Genomic DNA, 21,384 nt, shown 5'->3' with positions numbered 1-21,384 from the left:
TTATTGAGTATCTACTTGGGCCCCCCCCCCCCCCAGTGGCATAGTGGTTAAGTTCCAGTGCTCCGCATCCATGGCCCAGGGTTCACAGGTTCAGATCCTGGGTGCGGACCTACACACCACTCATCAAACCATGCCTTAGCAGCATCCTACATACAAAATAGAGGAGGAATGGAGAGGAGGAATGGCACAGATGTTAGCTCCGGGACAATCTTCCTCGCCAAAAAAAAGGAAAGAAAGAAAGAAAGAAAAAGTGCTGGCAGCACTTGATCCAGTGTGCTTAGGGGTGGTGACCCCACTTGCAATTAAAAGTGCTTTCTGCCAGTAGGCACAAGCCAAACACCAAATACGACTTCAGAGAAACAAGAGAAAAAGGGCAAAGAGTTTTATACTTTACATGTGAATGCTACTTTATACTTTTCAGGGTGCTTTCACATATATGTTTCTGCTTGATCTTTACGACAAACCTGTGCAGTAGACAGAACAAATAGTTTTATCCATTTTTTTCTGATGAATCTTTGGGGCTTAGCAGGGCTGAGAGATTTCTCTGATGTTGCCCAGATGTGGCCTGTCCCCTGACACCTGTCTTTGGTCCTTTCTGCCACCCTAGGTAGACCAGGGTGTGAAAAAAAAAAGAATTACAAGTATTCTTAGGATAATATATAAAATAGAAGTTACACAAGAAAAAAAACTGAGTGGGGCAAATAGAATCATGAGGAATATTTTTAAATGTCCAGCAGAGTTTTGGTTTCACTGAAGCTCTTGAATTTATGAAATATGTTTCCCTAGCAGTAAGAATATTCCTTTTAGAGAGTATCTTGAAAGTGGGTAGACTCTCATCTGATCTTGGACCCAAATGTTTCAGATGGTCCTTGCATCTGGAAGGCTGCCTGATCTGTGTAGATTGCACAAGCGATCGGTGGGAACGTCTTTCCCCAGCAGGTCCTTGGGCACCTTCAGGATGGAGACTGTGTCTCATAGTCACATTAGAAGCCCTAGGGTCCTTGGTGCAGAGCCAGGCACATATACGTGATTAACAAATACCACTTACTGAACTGATGGACGAGTGATGGGCTCACTGTGGTGGGGGAGCCCTGCAGTAAAGGTGAAAACAGTTTGGGTAGGCCGTCAAAAGACCTCAGTTCCATTCCTAGCTCAGCCACTGAGTCAGCTGGGCCATCAGTTCACCTCTCTGGGCAACAACACTTCCTCTCTGAAACGAAGAGGCTATATACTATAGTCTGTAAGGCCCTCATGGCCCGAAGTTTGTGAAATCAGACTGGCTTCGGACAGTAGGCTGGGCAGTAGAACCAGTGGACCCTTATCAAATGCTTTGCAGAATTCGTCTAGGTGTGACTGGCTGATGTGTCTAAACCAGTAAAGATACACCTTGTTTTGCTTATTTGGAGTTTTGTCTTTTATGATTTGTTTTACGTCTCCCAGTGAACTGGGGATCATGAATCCTGCTCATACCCTGGTATCATTTAATTTTGTCTTTAGCCAACTCAGTGATGTGGATAGGTGGACAGACATCTTCCCATCTGTGAAAGAGCCTCCTGATCATGCCTCATGGTTTTCCAGTTTAAACTCAAATGCGATTATTTCACCTTCTTAATGAAAGAAGTTGCCACCAAGCCACTGCCCAGAAACGCTTCATGAAGAATTAGCCATATTCTCCATTTTATCAGAAAGAAGTATTTTTTTCCTGAGAATTTGTGGAAGTGAGGTAAACACTCCCCCGACTTTAGAAGAGACCTCCCCCGCAAATTACAGACTTTTAGAGTTGGAAGTAACCTTAAAGCTTATCTGGTCCAACTATTTAGTTTATATTGAGTCAAAATTCATTTCTCCAGAGCTGCCACCTCTGGTCTATTGATTGCTCAGGGCTGGCCGTTCAAAATGTGAAATCCTACTTCCCAGACCTACCAGATGTGGGCAGAGCTACCCTCTCCATCCTGTTCACTTTTCTCTGGACCTGCGGCAGTTTTTCTCTTTGTCCCATAAATTATGGCACCCAGACCTGTCGCAACTTTCCAGTGATAGCGTGTTCAGAGCCTCATCACCCATTAATGTGGTCTGCTTTTGTGTTAGCATTTTCAGGGGCTGCTTTTGACTCATACTGTATATGTTGTTAACAAAACCTCCTCAGTCCTTTTCCACATGAGCTGCTGGTAGGCCACATCTTCCCCAAATTGCAATTGTATGATTGGCATTTGGCCCCAAGTGTGGAAAGTTACATTGATTCCTGCTAAGAGATAGGCAGCTGCTGCAAACATCAGGACTCTTACAACTTCAAGCAGATTCCAAGAGATCCAGGGACTATGTCTTAAGCCTAGTACTTTGCTTTGGGGAGGAAATGCGGGGCCTTTGCCAGGCTGGTTTGGAAGCTGCCACTATTGGAGGAAAACAGGAAAGGACTAATGAATAAGGAGTAATTGTGGGACCCAAAGAGGCTGTGGAGGGACCTCGTAACCTGGGGGTACTTCTTCAAGTGGGAGGTGCCCCTGATCCTGTTCCACTTCTCTCCCATGATCTGTCTTCAGTCAAGTAGCAATCTGTGGAAGAGGCGGGTGAGATGTGCAGACCAGTCTGGAGCTGCCCTTTCTATGCAGAAAACATAGAAGCAACACTATCAGACTCATGAATCTTTGCGGCTGAGATGTGGGGAGAGGAGCGAGGACAGGCGAGTCAGAGACCCATGCTTGGTGGGAGGGAGACAGAAAGGGAGGGAGAAGGACATCCTGCTGCAGAGTGGAGATGACAGGAACATGTTTTTTTACTTTCCTTTTCTTGCTCTCATTTCTGTGTTTTATTAAGGGAAACACAAAGGGAAAATTGTGTTATTTGTTAAAAAATGTCAAAGTGCATTTCAAGCGAGAGGAAAAAAAGCAGACACGTTACTGCCTAGACAGAGAAGGCGGTACTCTAACGGGGGCAGCCAGAGATGAGTGTGGTGGGGGACACACTGGAACTACAAACTCTCCTGACCTCTGGATTCTTTTCCCAGGAATCTCCTGCTCCTAACATTCAGATCTCTCAAAGGAGCTGGAAGACCAGGTGCCTCAGTACTTTCTAGGGTGAAAGGGGGCACCCCAAACCAGCTGCTGGAATAGGAGAGAAACCAGGCGATACAGATGTGGATCGCTCTCTAAGCATAAGCCAGATTCTCCCGCCAACATGGCAAGGAGGACCCTAGGCTCGGAGGAGAGTCATTCAGGCTAACAAAAGCACCATTTAAAGCACATTTTTTGGATCTTGTAGTAGAATCATCTACAAGCCCACTTTATCTCCCTATTGGAGCTCCTTCAGAAAAGGATCCAGGTCGGATTCATCTGTATTTCTCCTGTGTCCAGCACAAGGCTTCACATACCAGAGACCCAACAAGCATTTGTTGCCTCCATAGAGAATGCCCTAAAGTTTTAGTCTACTTCAAGGCGTCACTGGGTGTCTTGGAAAGAGCATGCTCCACCTTTGGAAACAGAGGCTTGAGTTCAAATCCCAGCTGTGACATTTGTAAGCTGTTTAATCGTAAATCACTCAACCTCTCCATGGTCCAGTCTCCGTGTCTGTACAAAGAAAGGAAAAAAATATTCCTCAAGAGTTAATAGAGATGATGGATATGAAACATCTAATAATCTCTCTAGGTAACCTAATGTTCAAATAGCCTGTAAATCTCCCTCTAACCTCCCCATGAATGAGCAGATATAGCTCATTCAAGGAACAAGTTCAAGGAAAATCACCTTGGCTTTGCCCTGTTCTACTGAGCAAAGAGGAGCCACAGCAGCACTCAGAGTCCGTGTGTCTAATGGTAGCAGTTGTCACTGGGTAACTGAGATGTTTCTGTGCCCAGGATGGACTGTGCTCACTGGCGGGGAGGGTGGTACTGCAGGGTGGCTAGAGGATGGGTCTTGGGATCCCGTAGACCCCGGGACTGATCGTTGACTCTGCCACTTATGATGGCACCATATTGTCTTGCTCGCCACAGTATGATCTAACACAGTTGTGATATATACTTGGCACCTATTATGTGTGAATGTTTGAATGAGCAAATGAATACTGTGGTTGGGCAAGTTCCTTAATCTCTCCAAGCCTCAGTTCATTTAATAAATTTACTAATTTAAAATTAATTTTCTTGGCCCATTTAATAAATTGAGGGAATAACTGGGCTGTTTTTGTGTGTGTTAAATGAAATAATACATACAAAATACCTAGCACAGTGTTAGGCACATAGAAAGAGTTCAATGAACTGTAGTTGCTTCATCATCGTCATCAGACAATAAGCACCTCTAAGACCATGTTGTAGTTACATCGGTAGCCCTAGTAGCTAACATGGGCCATAGGTGTCCAGAGAATGTGATTTGAATTAAACTGAACTGAATCAAATTGAAGACAGTGACTGGCACTGAGTGAGGTCAGATGGTGTCTGGTTCTTGATTCCACCCACACCTGAGAAGGGATTTCTTTTGGAACAATCCCACATGCTCCATAACAAGTCCCCAAACTGCAAGCTTCCTGCATGAATGTCTCACTCCTGGGCCCTGAAAAGCCCCATCTTTGACATATACATGTGATATTTCACACTAAATACCAAGAACCTGGAAATATTGGGGGTGAAGGACACAAGGAGTGAACTCACCAGCCACTAAAACAGAGAGAGATCTGTGAAGAGGTGAGGTCTGTTAACATCCTGGGCCCGATTCACTGATTCATGTGCCCACCACACCTCAGTTGACATGCGGTGAACGTGTGTGGGGATTAGGAAGAGGTCCCTGGACACAATGCCCAGAGGAACACTGGGGGGGCCTGGCTAAAGCCTTTTGCAGCATTGGGGTGTCCAGTGCTGGCTCACGGCAGCTCTGAACAAGCTCCCTGGGCAGGCGATGCCCAACGCAGAGGCAGCTCTGTGCTGAGCAGGTGCAGAGACCACCTCCACCAACCTAGCATCAAGACCCCAGCTACTTACAGGTATTTTTTGGGAAAGAAAGGACCCCACCTGCATCTCCACCCACCAAGGACATGAAACCAAGGTGGCTGCTGTGAGCACACCCCTTATCCACGAACCTACACACATTCTCATTTCTCCTGATGGATATATGCCATGTTTATTCATTTGTTAATTATTTACATAATATAGCCCACCTACTTTCCAAAAAGGATTTGAGGTAACATACAAATACGATTGATATTGAAATGGGTTTTTTAAAAAATTAAAATTATCTACTGGGAACAGAGAAGCAAATAACTCCCCCAAATAATAACCTGCAGCTAATATTTTAATTGTGATAGAATGTTAAATGTCACTTTGAGATGAAACAGAGAAAAGTAAAGCCCTACAAAATTGCTGTGATCACATCAAACTATGTATCAGTTATATTTCTATGTCTAGTCGGCTTTAAGAGAGAATCTATAATAAAAGAACAAAAATATATAACTCATGACAACAGAGATCAAATCAGTGACCTCATTAACGGTGTTAACATTTTTACTTTCATATATTGACTGTATCTCTTCCCTTCTGAAAAAAATTTTAGTTACCATAAAACTAAAGATGTGTAAACAAGCTAATAAAATAGAACTACAAGCTCAGAACTAGAGCAAACCAATAATGCAGATATACTAAATATAAGAGTTCATAGTTGCCTTTTGAGGGCAGGAACTACATCATTGTCTTGCTCACCACAGTTTGATCGAATATAGTTATGATATACACTTGGCACCTGTTCCCTGTGAATGTTTGAATGAGTAAATGAATACTGTGACTGCCAGTCACATTTGCTTTTGAGCTTTCTGGTAGCTAGAGCAAAAAGGGAAACAGCCACTCTACAGATATTTTTGCAGCAGTATTAGAGTTGTGGTTGTGGATTTGTTTGAGTAAGCAAAAAATAAAGTATCTCCTTAATCCTCATAGCTCTAGATCCCTGTGCCCAAGTGGTAAACAGGGAGCCTTGCCACCCCAATCCTCAGCACAGTGTCCTGCACAAAATGAATATTTGCTGCATGAATACATTAATGAGATCATTAAAAAGAAAGATTCTTCGATGCGCCTAAAATATAATCATTTCCACATTTCTTATCCCACAAATAATTTATCTACAACCCTTTTTGAACCTTGAAGAATGGAGACAAAATTGCCAGGAGGTTATTGAAAGCGAAGGCATTCCAGGCAGATGGCAGGGCTTGAGGGGAAGCACGAAGGGCAGAAAGCCAAGGCGAGTTGGAGCATCTCTGTGAGCATGGGGAAGGAGGGCAAGCCAGGAGGTTTCAATACCAGACCTGAGAGTTTATTACTCTGTAGGCAACAGAAAGCCTTTGAAAGCTTTGGACCTGGAGGAGTGAAATAATCAGGAGCATGGTCTAAGATGACTAAATCTGGTAGCAGTGTGGCTGATAATTCAAAGGAAGAAGAAAGGGGAGGTGGAACAGATAAACTTTATTACTCTAGTATAAATAAGAAGTCCAGGGCTTGGACCAGGGCAGGCACAGCAGAAATGAAATCAAGAGGGATGAACGTAAAAGACATGCCAGAAACCAAGTCAACAAAGCTCAGTGTCTGTTTGGTTGTGAGGTGAGAGAAAGGAAAGAGAAACAGAATCCAAGAGGTTTGGGGGAATGGTGGGACAGTAAGAGAAGCAGAAAATGTAGGAGGAAGAGCAGCGGGATGGGGTGCAATAAGAAGCTTGGTGACTTTTCAAAATGTTTGCACATCCATTATCTCATTGATTTCACATGCAAGTGGAGCAAGACCCACCCTGAACGTCAGCCTGAAAAGTACTCTGCCCCTATTTGGAGCTGCCAAGTTTCAATGACCAAATCTTTGCCTGAGATCTGGTGACAGCAGGGCACCCACCTGCAGTTGCCTTACCCACTCCAGGCAGCCCGGAGTCTTCACAAGGGCTAAGCCACCCTGTCCTGGTTCTGCGCCAGCAGCAGCTCAAAGCCGGGTAGCGCAAACACTCCGGCCTGCCATGCTTGCCAGGAACACGGATGGGTGTGCCCCAGAGTTCAGCCAGAGTCTCCCAGAACATCTGGGCAGGGTGGGGAGGGAGGAGCACATCCATCGGAGTTTTCTTTAGTGTCTCCTCTTTCTTCCCGCTGGGTAGCCAGCTTTGGTTCCACCACTGACTCACTCCCAGGCACAGGCAACTGGTTTCACCCAGGCTGCATCTCCTCCCCTGAGCGACAGGGCAGATAGAACTTCTCACCTCCTTGGAGGGCAGGGAGTTAATGAGAGGGCTCAGAGTGCACCTGGCTGAGCCTCAGCTGGATGGGTCTAGCAATCCACTGTGTAGAGAGAAGAAACACTAACCTAGTCTTGAAAAGTCAGCCCTAGAAGGGACCCCAGGGGCTCAGCTCGTCCAAGCTCGCAATGCATAGAGGACGGGGCCTCCAGTCTGTAGCCTCTGCTGCTCCATGCTGTCACCACTGGTTTTCAGACATACATGTTGGGTCCTCTGATGGATTCCCCTGTCCCTAGAAAAGTCCAAATTTCTCCTCACAAACTGGCCCAAACCGACTTTTCTAGCCTCGTCTCCCCTACTCCCGTTCTCTCCTCTCCCTCTCCCCCTCAGCTCCTCTCGCCCATGACTCAGACATTGCCCAGCCATTCCCCCCCCCGCCCCCCCCATACACCCCCTGGGCTTGAGGACAGCCTGTGTCCTCAGCCAGGAGTCCTCTTTCTTCTCTGGCCTGTTGAATACCTACCTCTTATGCTCTCAGACAGGTAATTAGCACTTCCTCTAGGTCTCTTCGCAGGCTGTTCAGCATTTATCACATGATATTACCAGCTTTTCTTTCGATGCCTGCCTCCTTCACTGGAAACACACACATCTGTGTCTTACGGAGCTTTGTGTCCTCAAAGCCTGGCAGGGTCAGCCCTGCTGACAGGTGGGAGGAAAGAAGGGAAAAGACAGATGCTGATAGGGTTCAAAAGCCGGGGAATAAAAACGGATGCAGTGGAATCACCCTCCAGCCTCCGCTTCTCCCCGACATCGATCAGGTATTCGGTTCTTGCGTATCCTTCCAGAGTTTCTTTACGCACATTGAAGAAAACACAAATATGGATCCTTAACTCCTCTCTTTGTAACCCAAAAGGTAACACCTCTCTAAACTTTTTTTTCCACAAAAAGCCATTTTAAGTCCTTCAAAGTTCCTCATATTTCATCCTGTCTCCATCTAAATCTCCAACTAGTAGGTTTAAATATCCATGAAACAAAATCACACATTTAACATAAGTTACAGGACAGGTACACAGAATTGAGTTCCTGGAAACCACGTGACAATCACATTGTCATTAAACCTGTCATATTTTCGGTGCATTGAAGGGGCACGTTGTTTAAAGATATCCACGAGAGATTCTTCTCATCAATGAGGAAATGGTACACTACGCTGCTCCTCAAACCATCTATTAGCTTCAGCTTTGTTAATTAACACACCTCAATTTGTCAGAACCCAGTAAAACAGATTTAAATTAGAATGAGGTTCTCTGTTTAGTTAGGAAAAGGGTGATATTTAGAGCCAGAGTCTCTCCCACAGAAACCACCCCCAAACGTGTAAAACAGAGAGCTGAGAGCTCAGGCTGACCCCATGGCCTGTGGGATCCCAGGAGCCAGAGCCTGTGGGTACACAGTTACTTCCAGGGAATCACAAGGCCGTGCAGAAGCCGCTTCAATGACTTTAGCTCACAATGGCACCACCCAATGACTTGAACTGTTGAAGGCTGTCAGTCAAGGGTCCATCAACTCTAGCCATGGGTCCAACCCAGCCCATTGCTTGTTTTTATAAGGCCTGCTAGCTAAGAATGGTTTTTACATTTTTAAATAATTTCAAAAAATTAAAAGGAGAATAATATTTCATGACATGAAATTCCAATTTCAGTGTCCCTCATAAAGTTGTATCAGAACACAACCTGCTCTTTCATTTGATTACTATCTATGGTGGCCTTCGCCTTGCAACAGCAGAGTTGAGTACTTGAGACAGAGGTGGTTTGGTCACAAGCCCAAAGTATTTACTATCCAGCCCTTTACAGAAAAAGTTTGCTGACCTCTGTTCTAAAGGATACGCCAAGACCTGAAGCAGATGTCTAGATGAGATGAGTTTGTCTCTTTCAGCCTTGACTGTCTGTACCTCAAATAGGCCTTTAGGTTCTTCGAGTGGCAGATCTAGACCTCAGCGATGAGACATTTATTCCATTTGAAGAAAAGCATCATCTCCCTGACCCAGTGCTGAGAGCTCCCTTATCTGCATCAGAGGATCAAATTGACCTTTCCCAGCCGGTCATTCCTGGAGTTCAAGGAGGGCAGGTGCAGTCAGCTGGCCAACTACAGGTCATATTACCTTCCTGCAGAACTGCAGGTTTCCACAAGAGGGCAGCAGCTCCCCTGTTTGCAGTTCCCAGCCTTGGAGGGCAGCCCCCAGAGACCTCAGTGCCTTGCCAGCCTCCACAGAACTTTCTCTAGATTGGAGCCCTCTTACTCTACAGGAACCCACATAAGTCTCCTGGTCCCTAGCAGTCAGTCTGATATCTTAGCGGTTGATCATCAAACTGTTAGTCTTGAAGTGTCAGCAATAGAAAAAGGAAATGAAAAAAATACTGGTTGAGTCCCTCTCACCTCTCCTTGCCCACTCCGAACGCCCGTTCTGCTATTCCAGTCATGCATACTGTCCCAGTTTTTAAGCTGTGGTCTCTCAGTTCTAAACACACCCTAGTGATGCTGGGGCTAGAACCCTGCAAGCCGAATTATTGTTTTTCCTGGTGATTCCACGTCAGGCTCTGCGAGATCAGAGTGGAGGAAGAAGGGACTAAGTTCCTCCTAGAAGTTCGCTTCTTTGGGCTTCCTTACTGCTACCTGTTGCTCTGAGGGACACCCCAGCAATGCTTCTTGACCCCAGTCGTAGCAAGGCCTTTCCTGATAGCAGCTGAACCCAGTCTGCATCTTCCCCATCACTGCAGAGCTGGCTCTCAGGTGCCCACCTCAGAGACACTTGCACGAGCTGGCCATGCGCCACGCTCAGAGGGCTGGGTCCCAGGGCCACCAGGCTCTCCTCCAAAGTCCTCATTTTTATAATTCCAACTGCTTCCCTTTGTTCCCCCGAGCCAACAATGGTAGGTCTCCTGCAATTTATGAAAACTTAGTGTTGTCTTCTTGCCTTTTCAGTGACCTAATTAACAATGTTATGCCTACTTAACGAGGCTTTATATTAAATTCTCTCTGTTCAATTAACGAGGGTGGCTTCTGCTTCCTAACTAGACTCAGACTAAAACTTAACTCTTTTCATGTCTACAAATGCCTACTGTGCACCTACATGCTAAAGACACTGGGATTGAAGCTGAGGACGGGCACCACCACGGTCTCAGGTCTCATATTCTTGAGGCCCTCTGCTCGGCCTCTGACCCTAGCTCTCTCTGGCCTTGTCCAGCAGGGCAGCTCCAAGACTGCCCGTTGGAGGCGAGGGATGAAGAATGCAGCCTAGCCTGCCTTTGTCCCTCTTGCCAACTCTCACCAAGCCCACCCAACCCCACCATCCAAAGTAACCCAGAAAAATAAAAGTACCCAATGCCCCACAATGGCCTGGTGAGATGGTCAAAGTCTCACAGATCTTTGAAACTGTTTCTGCTCTGGTAGACAGTCCTAATTCTCAGACATGACTCCTTCCAGGCAGTGCCAAAATAGGGAAAAGAGAAAGAAGCCCCCTTGGGCACAAGAGAAGGGGGCATAGAGCTCCCTACGCGGCTGGAACCTGATAAAAATGCCTGGTAGTTACCACTTAAGAAAGACCGAATTGCAAGAAAGAAGGGGCTTAACGACAGGAGCAGAATGTGCAGCTGGTGGGATCTCAATAAAAATTCTTTTCCGGTGAATAAAAATTAAAAATGCTCATCGGTAGATGTGGATCAGAGGGAGGGGAAGAGTGGGAAGAGAAGGGTGGCAAGGGCTGCGGAGGGACACAGGGAGGTCGATGGTCCACGTGTCTGCTCAAAACCAAGCTGGAGGCTGCAGACCAGCACCACCACGCAGTCAAACCGTCTCTTCAGGAGCCACTGAAAGGACAAACGATGCTGTCTATGGCATTTAGAAAACAGAAACTCTTCAGCAGTCATCACTGGGAAGCACAAACACAACCAGTTTCTTCACTGGAGCTCCTTTTGATGAAGTCTTTGCCCATCCTTTCCCAGAAGGCCACCGACCATTGCGGTGAGCTCGAGCGCCCTCTGGTGGCAGGTCGCTGCAAAGGCATGAAGGCCAGGTTCCCAGCCTCCATGCCCACTTGAGTGCCCCCCCAGCCTTCAAAGTTACATTACCCAAATCTTTATGTTCTCTTTCCACACTCCTATGGGGTTCAACAAATTTCAGCATCCTCATCTCTGTCTCCTTTCTGATTTTTCTATCCAGCTCTTTCTCCATTTGGCCGCTGCCCTGCTTGACCCCCCTCAGCCCCCTTTTAGTTTGAAGGCTACCTACTCAACCCAGCCAAGCCTCGGCTTCTCAAACAACCAGAAGTAGCTCCTGGGTCGCTGGTGGAAGTGACTGTATTCATTTGAGGGGTGGGGTGGGATGGGGAAGGCGAATCTCTTCCAGCTTGCAGGCTTTCTGGTTTTGGAGGCGTGTAAGAGAACCACCCCCAGGGACTACAGCATGGAAACTACATTGCGCCAGTCATTCCAGGCCCACTCTTCCTGCTGACCTCAGGCTCCCAGAGCCCAGGGCCAGAGGAACCACCTCTTCTGGGGACCAGGGAATATGGCTCTGAAGGGCTGTGTCCCTGGATAAACACAGCCCACTCCTAGCCAACTTAGAAATGGATTGCTGTTTCAAGAATTCACTTCATTTCCTAATGAACAATAAGAATTTAAATCCCTTGCTTTAGCCTCCTTCTCAAGAAATTTGGGGGAATGCAAGTAGGTTTCCAGTGCCTCTCTGACCTTCCTCTGCCATCTTTCCTCGCTCTTCACTCCAGCTGTCAAAGCCGGGTGCAGGTGCGTGAGGAGGCCAGATCAAGGTCGGGTGGACACGGTCAGGGCAAAAGGGCAGGAATCATTATTGATACTATCTCCCCAGCTCTTGTTCCAGGGTCACTAACAAGGAGACCTCTTGGAAACCTGAATGTAAGACAAATGCCTTCTCTCGAGATGGTCCTACTTCCACGATGGCAAATATGAGGACCCCATGTCATCCTGCCCCACCCCCCACACACATGCACTCCCATGGATGACACGATTGATCACAGCAGTGAGCTGAGAGGCAGTTCAGATTCCTGCTCCACAGCGAGCTCCAAAAAGCCACTTCAAATCAGTTGGATTTGACACATGAGATAAAACCTTCTTGCCAATCCTGGCCTATTTTAAAACAAAAATGTAAACATAAATATGTGATTTATTGTCATCTGGAATATTCGCTATTCCAAGGCTGAGTTCCAAATCTGCTTAACCACGGCCTTGTAAATATCTCAAATCCCTCCCTGCCTTTTAAAAATTTGGGTATCTTAGTTCCTTCAATGTGTTCTTGAACATGACCTCACCTCAGGGCCTTTGCGCTTGCTTCCCTATTGCAGCTTCTGCTCTTCCCCTATTACCACTGTGTCTTAGGCCTTTTCTTCTTTAGGTCTCTGTTCAATTATTGCTTTGTCAGAGAAGGCGTCCCCAGACCTCTCTAGATAAACAGGCATTCTCTACCTCCCTCCTCCCTCTGTGTCCGCTTACCCAGTTTTTCTTCATAGCATTTATCCCCACCGGATTTATTATTTGGTTATTTACGAGTCGACTGTCTGTTTCTCCTGCTAGAAGGTAAGATCCATGACAGCAGGAGCTGTTTTGCTTATTGCTGTTTCCACAATGCCCCCAGTGGGCCATTGATAAGTACCTGCTTCATGAATGAATAAATGAGTCCATTAATAAATGAATGAAGAAGTTCATAAAGGGGAAATTCACTCTGAAAGGGAACCAGCTGCTCTCCGCATGGAGTGGCTTGCAACAGAAGCAAGAGGCAGAAAGTGGACGTCCCTGCACTGCATTACCATTTACTTTGGACAATTTAATTGTAAATATAAATATTCCTATTCCCTTTTACTGAAACAAACACCAAGATGAACTGTATATACAAACATACAAAAAGTACATCCTCAACACGTAGAAATTCCTCACTAACTCAGACTAATTGGAAATAAGATAAAAGTGAATGACTGGAAAGTCCAGACTATTAAAATTGTTAATAAAATACACTTTTATTATTTTCAAATTGAGCGGCATTCTCCTTATTCAGCATTCGGACACTCAATATCTCAATTCAGTTCAACTGCCAAGAAAAGCCACAAACCCAGAAGTAATCAAAGAGTCCTTCAGGCATCAGCAGCAATGAAAATATCCCAAAATAGCCAAAAGCAGGAAATTTGCTGAAATTTGTTTATTTTGTTAACCAAAAGAGAGTGGGACTCTAGTTGACTGTCAATGACTATAAAAGTGAAACTCTGCCAACATCCAAGTCAAGGAGAACAGGAGGAAACACATATAATAAGAGTAATAATAATAATATCAAACATCACAGTAACAGCTAATATTTATTGAGCATTTACTACATGGCAGGCCTGACCTCGACTGCTTTACATGATGCATGATGATAATGACTTACGTAATCCATGTAACAATCTAATCAGGTCGGTACTGTTATTATTCCCATTTTACAGATAAGGACACTGAGGCACGGAGACTAAAATAATGAAGGAGAAAAACAGAGAACAAGGAATCAAATTTTAGACAGCTATGATGACAGAAGTAGAAATGACAGCAAATACAATGTCGATCAAAGGACAGGATGATGGAGCACAGAGGTGGCCAAGAGGGAAGAGAAATCAAATATATCAACTACAGAAAGCTCAGCGTCGGGACTCCTCGGTGACTCTGAGGGGACCACCGTTCTGTTGGACAGGTCAGTAACGTGTCTCTAAGAGAACCCTCTCCCATAAACCCTCAAGAGTGATTACTAAAACAAGAGGGTTCAGTTTGTTTGGATTTTCGTAAAGCAATTATCCAGAACATCACTTGTCTAGAATTCCTCATCTAGATGTGTTAACAAATCAAGTTATTGTAGGAGCTCCTTTAAATTTTTGCATTGTTGTAACCAGCACATTCATACTTTGCAAAGAATATTTTTTAAATGCCTTGAATGTTGCTTGTTCTCAAGTACTTTAAGCAAACCCCCATGATTTCGTTCTCACTATTCACCTACATTTCGTTCTCTTTTTTCAGTGTGAATGTGGATTTCACACTGGAACATTCCTGCATGATCACCAAGTCTGAATGCAGTAGACCCTGCGCCTGTGTAAGTGTATATTTCTCCTTCAAACCTGGGCCGACTGTAATCCTCTGACAATGGCTGATATCTGGTCTGCAAGCAGGAACCACACACAAAAGTGAGTTTCCTCTTGGCTCTGGAGAAAGAAGGGGCAGGAGCAGGTGGTCATTTAGAGGGTATGTGAAATCTGTCAATGCTCAGCCTGGAATCATAAGCAGGACGAGTGAAATTTCTAGGTTGCCATGGTTCTCTCCAAGCTGTTCATGCAGAGCCAGTGGGATGCCCAAGCTATAATTCCTGGGAAATGTCCTAACTTACCCCTAAAAGAAGCTCTCTTCTGGTCCACGGGATATTGGACATTCTTGCCCAGGACTGATTTTTCCTCCAGGTTTCATTGAGTAACTTATGAGGCAGCTCTCAGTAATTATTTCCATTTACAAATTGGTCTCACTTGTTCCGCTAATTTATAGTGTGGTCCCAAAGTACCCCACGTAAGCCAAGACCCACATTCACACATGCCACAGGGACTTCAACCTCAGGGCAGAACCCAAGCCTAAAATGCATCCATTTGCTCCTGGAGGACATGGTCAGAGCAAGTGATGTCTGTGGTAGGACCAGGTCTCTAACGCTGCAGGAGCCCGGCTCAGCCTCAGCTATTTCAGGGGCACTGGAGAGGGTCATAAGCCAGGACTTGGGATGGGTCCTCCACCATCACCACTCCAGTGGAGCTCAATCTAGTCATGGATATTCAAAGTCTTGGTGGCTTCATGGTCCCCATAGGCACTAACGTTTTCTAGAGGTTTGTATTCCTTTTTCCAACCCTATTCCCCTTCAAGGATGGAACTTGGGGTGTCACTGCCCCTTCCAGTGGCAGCTGACCTTCTCCCTCAAATCTTCTGGTACTCTGCAGGTGACCCAGCAGAGTCCAGGGAACCTAGTTCACACCCCAGAGCACTGCTGACTCCACTGTGGACCCCCAAATTATTTCAACCTCCAAAAGGCAGAGCCAAATGAAGTCTCGTATTGAAGTGTCGGTTTAGAGCTCACGTTGGTGAGGTTTTGCACCCCTCCAATACTTTTGCCAATGATCTTGATCACTTCAGGTTAACAAGGGTTAAACTTTGAGTAGCACAACTTAGGATGGATTTTTTCCCCCTTCCATTTACTTTTCTGCGAATGAGAATTGTTCATGTACATCCATTACTTTCAGAAAGAAAAAAGTCTTTCCTTAATCAAAAGAAAGATATAGAGCTTAGATTTGATATCAACAGATTTTCTATTTTAAAGTTTAAAAGTTTTTAATAGCTCATTCCAAGTTTGTGTTGTTTGAGTTATTCATATTTGACAAAATTAACTCATGTACTTGGATGATACATGATCCAGCTCTGTGCACGTCTGTCATCAGACTTGCTCCCCTCCGTCCACCTGAGAGGGAGAGGAGCACCATCTCTCCCTTCCGGGCTGGCTGTCAGTCAGGGCAAAGCACACAGCCCTCAGACTCAGCGTGTTCCCTCAGCAAAGCTCCTGGTGGGAAATTTTATAAATTCACATTTTCCCTCACCCTGAGAGATGCACAAAGGCCAGACACAGTCGTTTTGGTTTTTCAGGTGAGAAAACCCAGCTACTGGGAGTGAAATCCCCTTGGATTTCCCAGTTACATGAAGTACTGACAGCGCATTTCATGTTCTATCTTTTAAGACAGATCCCCTGGGCTGTGATCATCTGATAGATTTCCCCAACTCCCTCTAGAGTCATCCTGGGCGACCTCCATCAGCCTGACAGGAGAGGGATGAAAAACATATTTCATGAATTCTTACCAGTTAATCACCTTCCAAAATGAAGTCACTCAAATTCATCACAAGATAAGCCTGGCAACAGTTAGATTTTATTTCCTTTGGAGTCAACCCCACTAGTAAAAATCTCACTATTGTTGTTCTTACCTGAAGTTGCTGAGATGTTGCAGCCATCCAGGGGGCTGAAAGGAGAGAAGAAAGGACAGGCGAGGGTATCATTTAGGTAAAAGGTCCTCTCATCCACCCACCTCCGCGGTGAGCCACACCCTCACTGTAATCACTGGCCATGCCCACCCGCCCCTTCTGTATCAGATGGTCCTGGGGCACTTTCTGTGGCTCCGAATGCTGCTGCCCAAAGGACTGCAAGATTGCCTCATGCCAGCCGCTGCCCTCCAGCAGCCAGAGACTGCTGGGGGAGACAGCCAAGGAAAGCAGAGGTTTCAGGACAGTGCAGTGGGTGCTTTGAGATAGACACAGGTGTGGTGGGAGCACAGGGCGACGCCTTTAAGTAAGACCCAGCCAGGTATGTTTTCAAGTCATTCCAAAGCAGCATGGAATGACACCCTCAAAAAAAGTGGTTGTGAGGGGCCAGCCCTGTGGCCGGTAGTTCAGTTCATATACTCCAGTTCAGTGGCCAAGGTTCATGGGTTTGGATCCCAGGTGGACATACCACCCCTCCTCAAGCCATGCTGGGGCGACATCCCACATAAAGTGGAGGAAGATCAGCAACAGATGTTAGCGCAGGGCCAATCTTCCTCACAAAAAAGAAAGTGAAACGTGGCTTTGCCTTCTAGCATTTTGCTAGAATTTTTCCTTGGTATTATATCTCCATTTTTCAATTGTCCTATATGTCAATTGAACTAAATTTTATAAGCCTATTAGGCAAGGATTTATAATTTTATGGGTTTTTTATGGTGCTTTGCATTTTCTTGTTTTTTAAAACATGAAATAATTTATTTCTGCTGGCCCATAATATTGATGGCATAAATAATCAGTGGAAAACACCATCATAAAACATTCTAAGACATCAGAACATAGCCCATGGTCAGGAGAAGCAGCACAGCATTCCAAGAACCCATGACAAGAAAACCGCCAGTTGCATGCCTCCTGTTAGCTTTAAAGGTAGTACTTGAGCACATTCATACTAATAATTAATAACATTAAATGCTAGTACTTGTTTAAGACATATTACAGTACTCATTCTGCTGAAAAGTCTTTCTGCACGTGAGTTTGACAAAGACCCAGTAAGTAGGGTGGATTCTATGACTCAGATTTTACAGATCTGGAAACTAAGGCTTGGAGAGGTTGATTGCCTTTGGTCGGCTGAGGCCAGCCCGGCCCGCTCCCTTTTGCCCACCGTGGCCCGTTTGTAGGGCTCCGGTGCCGGCAGCCCAGCTCCTCCGAAGGCTGCAGGGAGGAGCCCCTCCCGCAGAGGGCAGGCGCTGGCGGGGCTGGGCGCTCGGAGGGCGCGCGGCCCGCCCAGCCCTTAGCACGCGGCGTTAGATAATCTCAGGGACAGCCAAGGCGCTTTGCCTGCCAAACCACAGGGAGGGACGAGGCCGGCGGAGGGAGGGGGCTGGGAACTGTTTGTTGTTGCTTTTTCTGAATTAAAAGAAAACAGAGGAACAGAGCGAGGGAGGGAGCAAAGTTCAAGGGAGAATCTGGTACGTCACCTTGGGCAGACCCCTGGACCGCTTCCAGAACTCTCTCTTGGAAAGGGTGAGGCTGCCGAGTGCGCGATGAGTGCTTAGTGAGAATTCATTGTGGATGATGGATGACTGGCCTGGAATCCTTCCACACCACAAATTTGTTCCTCTGTACACCCAGGCAACCAAGAAGCCAAAAGAGGTGGGGGGATTGGGGTGTGCTTCAACTGCAGCCTCAACTCTGCTGCTGGCACCGGCGCCTCCCCCGCTCTCACACCGCCCTCCCGCATCGTCTTTGACTCTACTTCCTTTCCCTGCTCGCCCGCCCCGGTGCTCCCTGGAAGCAGAGCTCGCATTTACCTTTCCTCTCAAATGTGCGCTGTCACAGCCTCCGTGCAAGCCCAGCCTCCCCAGGCAGAGATCAGTGAAGTGTCTTCTGGCTGGAACAAGCGAGGGCAGCCTCCCTGCCTCCCTGTCTCCAGCCTCCTCCCTCTGCTGCTCCCCTGCCCCAGCCATCCATTGGCACAGCTGCCAGAATGGCGTTTCTGGTCCCTGGTTTTGATCCTGTAACATCCCCACTCCCGAAGACCGGAGTGAGTCCCAAGTGCCCTTATGTGTCAGATGTCAATTTCTCACCGTGAGCATTCAGATCCTCCTCCATGCCCACCCTCCGGCACGCACCCCTCCCCCCCCCAAGTCTTGCCAGCCCCAGCTCAGCGGCCTTCTCTCTAAATTCTTCCAATGCAAAACTTCTGCTCAGATTATGCAAAGCTTAATAGCCACTCCCTCCCCTCCCCCACCTCTTAGTCATTCAGCAAATATTCGTTGAGCATCTGTAAAGCGCCAGGCCCTGGACTCTGGGCTGCAGATACAGTAAGGAAGGAGAAGAAAATCATCTCCACCCTCACAGACTGTACTGTCAAGTGAGGAAGACAGTTAGACAGGAAATGAAATTTTCCTGTTCCCAATTGCCACTGAAACATCATAGCTCATATTTAAACCTGAACCCAACTATGCAAAATAAACCAATAAACAGACCACGCACAGATGAAAGACTGAAAGGAAATACACTAGAATGGTTGTCCCTGGACAGCTAAGTATTGAGATATCAGGATAACTCTTTCCTTCCTACTACTTTTAGGTTGTTTCTAAAATTTCACTACTGGTCAGGGATTAATTTTATAATAAAAAGCAAACTGTTTCATAATATTTCTTACATTTTTCTGATTTAAAAAGCCATGCCATTTCTTTTAAGGAAAGTTTGAGACTACGGAAAGCATGAATAAAAAAACAAACATCATCTACAATTTCAATATTAACACGCAACACATATCATTTTATTTTATAAGCACCTAACCACTGCCATATTTTTTCATGAAATTAGGCTCACATTGCACACAATATTTCATAACCTATTTTTTACTTAATATATGATAAATGGTTTTCCATGGCATCAAAGTATTCTATAACATCATTTTTCATGTCTCCATAATCTTTGGCTTATGAATCGTAATTGGTTTAATCAACCCATATACAGAAATCATTGTGTTTGTCCCTAAAGAGGGAGAAACTTGTGGAGGTTGGGAATCAGCTTTTGAATCACTCAAATCTGGATTCAAATCCTGGCTATACCACTTGCTTATGATAACTAAGCAAATTTACTACATTTTCCTAGGTCCTTTTTTCTCACACACAACATGGTGATAAAAGTATTTTCCATAGAAGGGTATTGTGAGAACAAAATACCACAATACGTTGAAACTGTTCTGGCCATGCCTGGCACATAGAACTCAACTAATGGTAGTTGTTAGCCCTGACTATGTACTTGGAATATATTCCTAGAAGTAGGACTTTTGGATGAAAGGGTTTGACCATTTTGAAGTATTTTGAGGCATATTGCCAAATTGCACTTTTAAAAGAAAAGGTGCGTAAATTTCGTTTAAAAGGAGACAGAGAAATTTGTAAAAATCAAACTTGCATTGAGCCCGATGTGCCAATGCTGTAAGGGGCTCATTCAGGGCCACAGATGTGGGCGATACCCTCCCTACCCTCAGATGTGATAATCCAACTGTTCACCAGCCATCTTTCCACCAGAGCCAGTCCCTCCCTCTTCTAAAAGTGTCTCCTCCATGGAGTATGTCCAGAGCGATCCTCTACAACTTAATCCTGGGAACCTCTCTTTGAAACCCTTCTCTACTGAAAACTTCAGGTGCCTCTTCCCTTTGCATTGCTTCAGGCTTTTGCAATCTCTGCCACATGCTCCCACCATCCCCTCCATCAACCGGTAAACTTCTGAAGGTCGAGGACCAAGGCTAAGCCATGAAGTTAAAATGGCTTTTAGTTCCTTCGTTAGCCGTTTGCTATTTTGTAAGACAATAAGCTGTCCTCAGGTCAGAAGTTTCCAGGCAGATCTGAGACATGGGAACGCCGTGCTGAAAGATGCCACTTTGCAGGTGAGAAAACTGGGACTCCAGCAGGGGCTGTGGCCCTGCAATAGAGCCCTCTCTATTGACACTCCCTGTCACTCCACGTTCCTCCTGCCATTGAGCCGCCCCCCACCAGTTTGCATGTTTTATTGCTCAGTCTAAGCCCAGTGTTATCCACCACGCTATCTCAATTTGAAAAATCTTGCCCTTGACTCTTGCTTTCACGCAGCCCGCTGCCCTGTTATCTATCCAGATCATTTCTGCATTTGGACCCCACACTCCCACCCACCACGCTTCCTTGAACTGGGGGAGATAACAGAATCTGTGCCCACCCCGGCATTCCTGCACATCCCGACATGAAAGCAGTTGTGAAACATGCAGAATCCTCCCCGATTTCTTTCTTTTTACCTTACATCCCTTCTGCTTTGATGTCAGGAGAATACTTAAAAGAAAAGAGTCTAATGTGACCTACTCCCCTGGAATGCCAAGAAAAACAATTACTGGGGCGAGGGTGTGCAGCGAGCAGATGGTGGACGTGGATGAGCTGGGCAAGGAGGGGTGTGTTTTCTGAACTCCTGTTCCACCTCAGGGCTGACCAGTAGGAATTTTTGCTGGAATTTCCCAGAGCCCCCTCCACATACCAAGTTCCAGGGTCCCACAATCCATTCCAAACAGGGAGAGGGTCCTTTCTTTCTCTCAAATCCCTCAGGCTCTTAGCAGGAATCATTAAGAGCCCCAGAAACTTCCCAAAAATGAAGTCGATTCAAAACTCCTAAGAATTGTAAGGCTGGCTGGTGAGGTGGGGTGCATAGAAGTGAGTAGGTTGGGAAGGAGGATCTACCCTCTTCCCAGGCCAGCTACAGAGTGATGCTCAGTTCCCTCGGAGCCTCATCATGGAGCTCGGTTCTGTCCTGCCCAGACCCCCAGAGCCTGGGATAACCAGCATCTCCCCAGTTACAGAACGGATTAGTGCAACCATGCTCCTTTGTACAGCAGCGTGGTGGTATAGGTGATGAAGACCAGTGTGGGCTTTGAAAAGGGCTGTACTGTGGTGCGTCAGAATTTGACCCTTACCTTGGATGACAAGGCCCATCTTGATGTGGCCCTTCGTCTCCTGCCTCTCATCCTCTTGCTCACCAGGTCCCCAGGTCACTGCCACTTTCTCACTGCTCCTCAAACAAGCCAAGTTCCTTCCTGCCTCAGGGCCTTTACACTTGCTGTTACCCTTGTCTGTATA

General features: G+C 46.1%; 1 long non-coding RNA gene across 1 annotated transcript; it reads right to left on the bottom strand.

Annotated features, from left to right (window-relative positions):
• Nucleotides 1-5,072: 5,072 nt before the first annotated feature.
• LOC139081666 (uncharacterized) lies at nucleotides 5,073-18,458 on the bottom strand. Its single transcript, XR_011536857.1, has 4 exons — nucleotides 18,082-18,458; nucleotides 16,223-16,257; nucleotides 7,699-7,871; nucleotides 5,073-7,467 (listed from the first exon to the last, which is right to left on the bottom strand). It is a non-coding gene; the product is annotated as an uncharacterized lncRNA (long non-coding RNA).
• Nucleotides 18,459-21,384: the final 2,926 nt, after the last annotated feature.

This window comes from Equus przewalskii, unplaced genomic scaffold (genome assembly GCF_037783145.1).
Source record: "Equus przewalskii isolate Varuska unplaced genomic scaffold, EquPr2 ChrUn-3, whole genome shotgun sequence".
Taxonomy (NCBI): domain Eukaryota; kingdom Metazoa; phylum Chordata; class Mammalia; order Perissodactyla; family Equidae; genus Equus; species Equus przewalskii.
The sequence above is the reverse complement of the archived record's forward strand: the minus strand, read 5'-3'. Positions and strand labels throughout refer to the sequence as shown.